The sequence below is a fragment of the Drosophila melanogaster genome, chromosome 3L (assembly GCF_000001215.4).
Source record: "Drosophila melanogaster chromosome 3L".
Taxonomy (NCBI): Eukaryota; Metazoa; Arthropoda; class Insecta; order Diptera; family Drosophilidae; genus Drosophila; species Drosophila melanogaster.
This window is the reverse complement of record NT_037436.4, coordinates 20,589,253-20,596,301: the sequence shown is the minus strand read 5'-3', so window position 1 is coordinate 20,596,301 and position 7,049 is coordinate 20,589,253. Positions and strand designations below refer to the sequence as shown.

The 7,049-nt window shown below is 40.6% G+C and overlaps 1 annotated feature.

The window, feature by feature from the left end:
- Window positions 1-5,701: 5,701 nt before the first annotated feature.
- Window positions 5,702-6,183: a mobile genetic element.
- Between the last annotated feature and the right edge of the window lie 866 nt (window positions 6,184-7,049).

The following is a 7,049-nucleotide window of genomic DNA, read 5'->3' as shown; positions in this document are numbered from 1 at the left end:
ATTTTGATACCATTTCCTAATTATGTAAAATCTATGGTCCCACTTTTTAATCAAAAAATATAAAATATAATAGTCATTGGGCCTTTATTTAGATTCTTGACCATGTTCCTATTAATGAGACAAATTGATAGAGCTTTATTTTGAGGTCTTTCTAATTCGTATAATTCTTCTTATATTAACTTTTAACTAAATGAAACGGATCGAAAATTAAAGAAACTAAATATACACCGCTTAAAATTAGTCCAATATTTATTATAGGTTTGAGGATACACTTTAATCTAATCTTATTTATTCACCATTGCCCTATTCGCTCCCCACTTCTTCCAGTGTAGTCCCCAAGGCAGGCTTGGTCGTCGTCTTCGTCGTTGACTTTGTTGTGGATTGACGCTCACAGCTTGACGAGTTGACGGGTTAGAGATCGCTAGCTCCGACTGTGATTTTTGGGCAGAGGGTTTTCGTTTGGCCAAGAGGGGATCCAGCGGCTTGGCAGGAAAAGGGGAGGGGATGGAGCGGTGGGAGGGAAATCGGGTTAAGTAAGGTAGTACATCCCGATGCCTCCTCGCATTGTCAGCAGTGAATTGTAGTGCAAATAAATTTCAATTGCGAGACACATTCTCCCACTGACATTGTTTGACACTTCTTCGGCTGCACAATTTGCATGTCGAAGGCGAGAAAAGCTGAGGGGGCTAGTGCCAAGAAACCCAGCAGATCTTTAAGTTTATTGTTTGATCTTTAAAGATTGGCCAACACCCAGCAGCGAGCGTTTCATTTTTTTCTTTTCCCCCCTTTTTTTTTGCTAACAAGCTCAACACACAGTCGGATTCAGATGCTAAAGACGAGGAGACCCAGATGACGATGACGATGACGCTGATGAGGAAGACGCACCCATGCCACCGATCTTAGACTCGGAGCTCCATTTACGGGCTATTCGAAACCGGGTGGTGTAAGTAATACACTAGTAGAGCTGTAAATTAAAAGCATTGTTAAATTTAAGTGATCTATAAACCCAGTCAATATATACGTAAGCTCTTATTAACTGATTAACTGATTGGCATCATGATTTATTTGAATACGAAACATTAGAGACGTTTAGTTTCAAGAAAGAAATTTAATTTTATTATTATATATACTTTTTGGAACAGGAATCAATATAAAATGTCCATGGGATGGAATAAGAATCAGCTGAGTAAGTACATTTTTAAAGACGTTTTAGCAAATGCATAAAATATTACAGGTAGACAGGCGGAATGACTATGAACTATCGCAATAAAAATTACTTTAAAATCTATTGGTAGAAGTAAAAATTGATTTTTTTATATGGTTTTTATAGGCTTTTCTCCCACAGTGTGTATCTGCTCCAAATGCATTAAGTGCTTTGGCGCTTTTATTTGCTACCCACTCGCCGGGGAGTCGCAGGCGGAACAGCAAGACGACTTGATAGCTACACCCTAATCTCGTGTGGACCACTTTCCGCACCTACAACAACACACGGAGCAACACATCGCCCAGATAGAGCCGACACCAACGCGCGATAAATGTCTCCACCGCGCTGGATGCCACACTCCCAGATGGATGCCACAACATCGTACTATGTTAGATACCCGCGGAGTGAGGCAATATGGATGTGGATGTGGATGTGGATATGGATATGGAAAGGAAGGAAGCTGTTGGCCGGGCCTCTCGATATTTAACACCTAGACAGACAGACAGACAGACAGACAGACGGACAGACAGACAGACGACAGACGGAGACTAAACGCTCGAACTGGATTGAGGCATGGCCCAATAACTGGCGATGAAGCGTTGAAAACGCAGTCGCGGGCCCCACTTTTGGATGCAATTGCCGCAATCTGCGAGTAACAAGCATATCACGCCCACTGCGCCAACACAACTGGCCCGGGGGTCTGCAATTGGGCTAACAGTTGCACAAATGGAACGGAAATTGTTAGTCAGCCAGGCAAACAAAGTTATCAAAATGGGCCTCGATTTGAGTTGAGATTACCCTTAACTGGTAATAAGACAGATATATTAAATTTAAATGCTAATGTCTTTTAAATTAATAACTTCATACAAACTTACTTACTTGCTTAAAAATGTCTATATTATATTTGAGTGCAAGACAAAAATCATTATGAGAATTGTAGAGAATGAAGTTCATAAAGCGATGGAGAAGTACCAAATAGTTCTTAGTTTCAAACACAATAAACATCGAGTAGCTCCACTTGAGATGATCTACATACATGAACTCCGATCTCAATGATTCACAAAACTGGAGACTCCGAACCGATTATGGAACAGGAGTTGGACTTTGAGTAGTATTCGATCGTTTCCCATGGTACAAATATACACAAATAAAGAACAGGGCAGACAAAAGCCACAGCCTAAACGCCGCTAAGTGCTTGGGTTTTGTATAGGCCTTGTGGTTTGGTGGGTGCCATGAATCGGGATAGAGTGTATCGGTGGTTTAGGGTTCAAGGGGTTATATAGGAAGCAGGGGGCAACCGGCATGACTTTGCTCAATGTGAGACTTGTGCGCATACCGCATTAACTACTCCATAAAAGGTGTAAAGAAATCACTTAAGTACTTGGATGTCATTCCTTTGTCAAACTAAGTCATGGTACGGAACGGATCCCATCGTGGATCCATCTCTCTATGGATATATAAATACGCGTTTACATGTCCAAATGGGCAGGGAAAGAAATCTGTGCTTACTTATGTAAAAATTCATGTTATAAGGAAATTGATATATTCAAATAACAATACAAATAGTAAAAAGTTTATCTAGCTTACATATAGGGAAACTAAAACCTATCGATAAATCAATAAGATCAACTTTATCTTTAGTTATTTATTTATATTTTCCTCAGTGTGTGCATAAACATAGGGAAAATATAGGCGTAGAATGCTTTCGATTGTAAAGAATAAAACGGGGGAGTTTTATTGACAGCCGCAATTACCACATAATCATGCAACAAATTTGATGGTCGCTGGCTTTTTCACGATTGAAGGGGCTCCCCCTTCCCCAAAAAAATGAAGGCTGATGTTGCTGATGCTGCTGTTGTTATTATTGTTGCCGATGACGTAGAGACGACGTCTGAAAGGCAACAGGCTGGCAGGCAGCTCAGCTCAACTCAACTCAACTCAACTCAGCGAACCTGGCAACGTGCTGATCCATTACGGCAGCTATCCCCCACTTTTCCCCATCGAGGAGCGACAATCACAGGTACCAGGTACATTTTGTCTAGACTTATTGAGTGATCGTGGCAGGAGCCAAGGCTGCAACGCTGCAACACCAACAGCAACTAGAAGGCGCAGCCGTTTTTTTAATGGGGTGGCAATCACTTTGAACGGCGACGACTAGTCGAACGTCGAGGCCTGCACGAAGGGAAAAATATGAATAAAACTTAATCATTTTGTATGCTATAAAATGATTTTTAAAATGAAAGAAATATAATGTAAAATTAAAGAATACGTATCCCTATCCCCAAGCTTATTGTTTAACAATTTTATAAATCATGTTTGACATATGATATCGTATTTTGTTTAACTTTAGGATGCGTCTCTTTTTTACGCTTTTCCAATTGAAATTATTATATCATCTGAAGATTACAAAATTTTTCTCGGTGTAGACCTAAAAGGGGTGAAGTGGGATCGGGATCTGAGGCAGGCCTCACAAATTATGGTCAGGAGGCGAACGACGGCGAAGAAAGCCCAACATCGAGCATCGTGGCAGAGGCTCGTTTTGTGCTCTGAACTGGGTTGGCAGATACTTAAGAAATATGTTATTAAATAATAATGGAGTGCGTGGTTAATAGATACAACGTCAGTTGGCAGCAGTGGCCAAAAGCACCAAGTGCAGATGCGCGCTGAAGAGCTTCGTTTGGGGCCCATCGACAATCATTGTTAACAATCAATTAAGGAAATAAGTTGTTTATAAAATGTGGCTATTACTCGCAGATCGCCCGGCTACCATAAATACCAGTAAAGTATGGGTTTCCCCATCATAATGCCGCCCACCTCTGAACCGCCCAACCAGCAGATAAAATAAAATATTACACTGCACCACAATGCAACTAATTGGGGAGGAGAAAGTTAGCTAAAAAGTTAGCAAACGACATGAAAACTTATAAGGACCAGTACATGCTAGGAAACCAAAACTATTCAAATTAAAAGTAGTTTTTATACAAGTCTTCCTGTTTATATGTGAATTTTTAAGCTGTTTTGCTGTGTTTCTTACAACAGAAAAGGCAACAATATGTTCAATATACCATTTTATCCCAAATAACTTTCGCCTAAATATCAAACCATTTATCAATCCAATTCCAAGTTGACCACTGTAAATTGATGACTGTTCGTAAAAGATACAATCACTGTGGCCTCAATGCTGCTGGCGAAAATGTTTTAATTAATGCGGCAGACAGTTAATGAAACTGTTATAGTTATACATATGAACACGAGTATGACTATACATTATTACCATATACGTAGTACTTCGAAGTCCACTCCGGGGAGTTTATTAACCCGACTAAAACAGAAAACGACAATCGATCGATTCGACTGACCAAAAAAGGGCTTTTTATATTCCAGTGAGCAGAGCAAAGATCATTAATCAAAACACCCCAGCAGGCGGTTCGAGTTTTGGTAGCAGGCAGGAATCCAAAAAGACTACCGAACTGTACTACTTGACCACACCGGCCAAAATATCGGACCATTGATATACGTATGCACATGTTCGAGTTGGTAAACTTCTATATAATGTATGTACATAGCAGGCATTTACATCAAATGAACGATTTATACCTCCATGGTAACAGAGTTTTCAAATGAAATAAGTATGCCGAATTGAAACCATATGCATGTGTTCAAAGTGGATGAGTCTTTTTACAGTCTCAGAAATCATTTTGTAATGACAAGGCTGCAATCATGGGAGGATCTGATGTTAGTAATGAAAATTACAAGTTATTTTCTCTCTGTGCAGGTCTAAAAGCGAGCCGAAGAAGTAGGCCCCATATGATTAGTGGCGGTGGCTACTTTAATGAGCGTTAACTGCCTGGCCTCAAAGTTCATTAGGTGCAGTCGGCTTATGATTGATGCCCCCGAAACAAATGGCGGAAAATCTGGTGCCAAAATCAGAATCTAAATCCGGCCACAAGTCCGATGTTTAAATTGAAACATAAATCAAAATTCCAGTTTGAATTTTCGTATTCGCTTTTATCCGCACTGGTCGCCTAATTTTCGTATGCTTTTTATGCGAACAGTTTTTAAATCGATGCGGAAACCCAATCAGTCAGTCGCCCATCTCCATCTCGAGATCTTTGGCCAAAAATCGCAAAGTTTCGGACCTCGATCAGCGTTCAGCGTTCAGCGCATGTGGCGTTAATTTTGATTAATGGCCGAAATTGCCGGCTGACCATTTTCGAATTTTAATTGTTTTCAAATCGGCGGGCGAGTCCGCGAGTCTCGTTCTACAAATAATTATAAGCAGTTTTTAATGATGGCCCCAGAAGGAGAACAGCCAAACAAAAGCTCCTAGCAGCAGCACTAATTGTTACAGATCCGCAGAAGAAGCGCACAACTTGCTACCAGTTTCTGGCTCGGGGCTTTTGTTTGGCTTCCAAAATATCTATTCTCTTCCATTTATCCTCCTTCCATTTGCGGTCCATAAAAGCAAGTGCCGCTAAATGGCCAAAGGGGGTGGACTGTAATGATGAACTCCAATTAAGAACACAAGTCCGTTTTAAGTTGAAGGCAGCCGTCGGGCTGACATATATTTATTCAATTTCCTCTTTTGATTTTAGAGTAGGCAGAAAATGGTTCTGTCAGCTCAACGTCTACAGAGTCTCTCTGATTTTACAGTTTTTTATATATTTGGACTTAGGCTAATCCGCGTAGCTGCGCTGCCGGGTACGCCAGCAGCGGAGCGGCGTTCTTATGTATATCTTATATATCTAGGCTTATCGGGAGAGCGAGATATGTATGTACGTATGTAATATGTATTTGGTCGGCGTGTGAATGCTGACCATGCACTTATACTTTTTGCCTTCGAGTGGGCGATCATGTTACATCCGCCCTGGCCTAACTGCGTGCATAAACATAAACATAAACATAGCAACAAAGTGCTGCCATAAGTTAATATGCTATTTTATTTAATTGTTCTTAATATTGCATAGGCACATACTACAGGACAGGCGGACAAAGGCCGTTTAGGAGCAGAGCACGTGCTCAAGCCCACTGACACAGGCGATCCGAAAACAATTAGGCAAGAATAGAAATGTATTTTGGATGCGAAGAATGGTCCGAGAGGAGGAGGTGTTCGGAAATAGCCCAGAGAAGAGGTCTCAGTTAAATACACATTTAAAGATAGAAAAAAAAAGACTGAAATAACTCTTGGAATATAATTAAAAAGGTGCGGCAAGCTTTCAAGAATATCTCGTTGTCTCTATATTGTCAAACTTCGCAATTAAGTGGAGTCAGGAATGAGAAAAAGTATTGAAAAAATGAGTTTATTTAAAAAATGTAATTTTGAGGAATTACCACTTGCGAAAGAATATCGTATTAAATAAAGTTGAAAAATTCAATCACAACAGCAATTGAAAAGATGCTACAGTCATTGGAATTTTCATACACCATGAAAAACTCAAATCCTTTATCATCATGGCTGTAGCTGCGTTGTAAAAAGAATCATTCTCATTAGAGGTTCCTGAAGAATGTCTATCCTTATGGCATACCTCGAATAACTGTAACCCGAGTGCGGCTCCTCGTCCAATCCATCAAAAGTCGTCGATTGTTCTTAATTGCCCTGAAATTGCATGACCACCTACTAATCTCGTCCGTTCCGAAGGGGATCTTCGGGTAGATCCCTTTAACCTCTTCCCACCAAAAATAAGAAAAACGCTCCACTCCATTGGCTTTTGTTTTCCACTGACGCTGATGCTGATGCTGATGCTGATGCCTCTGCTGCGACTGTGGCTGTTGCTGATGCAGTTGCTTTTGCTGCAAATTCCATAAATCTGTCAAGCGGGGAGCGTTGCACATCTTGCACTTGTTC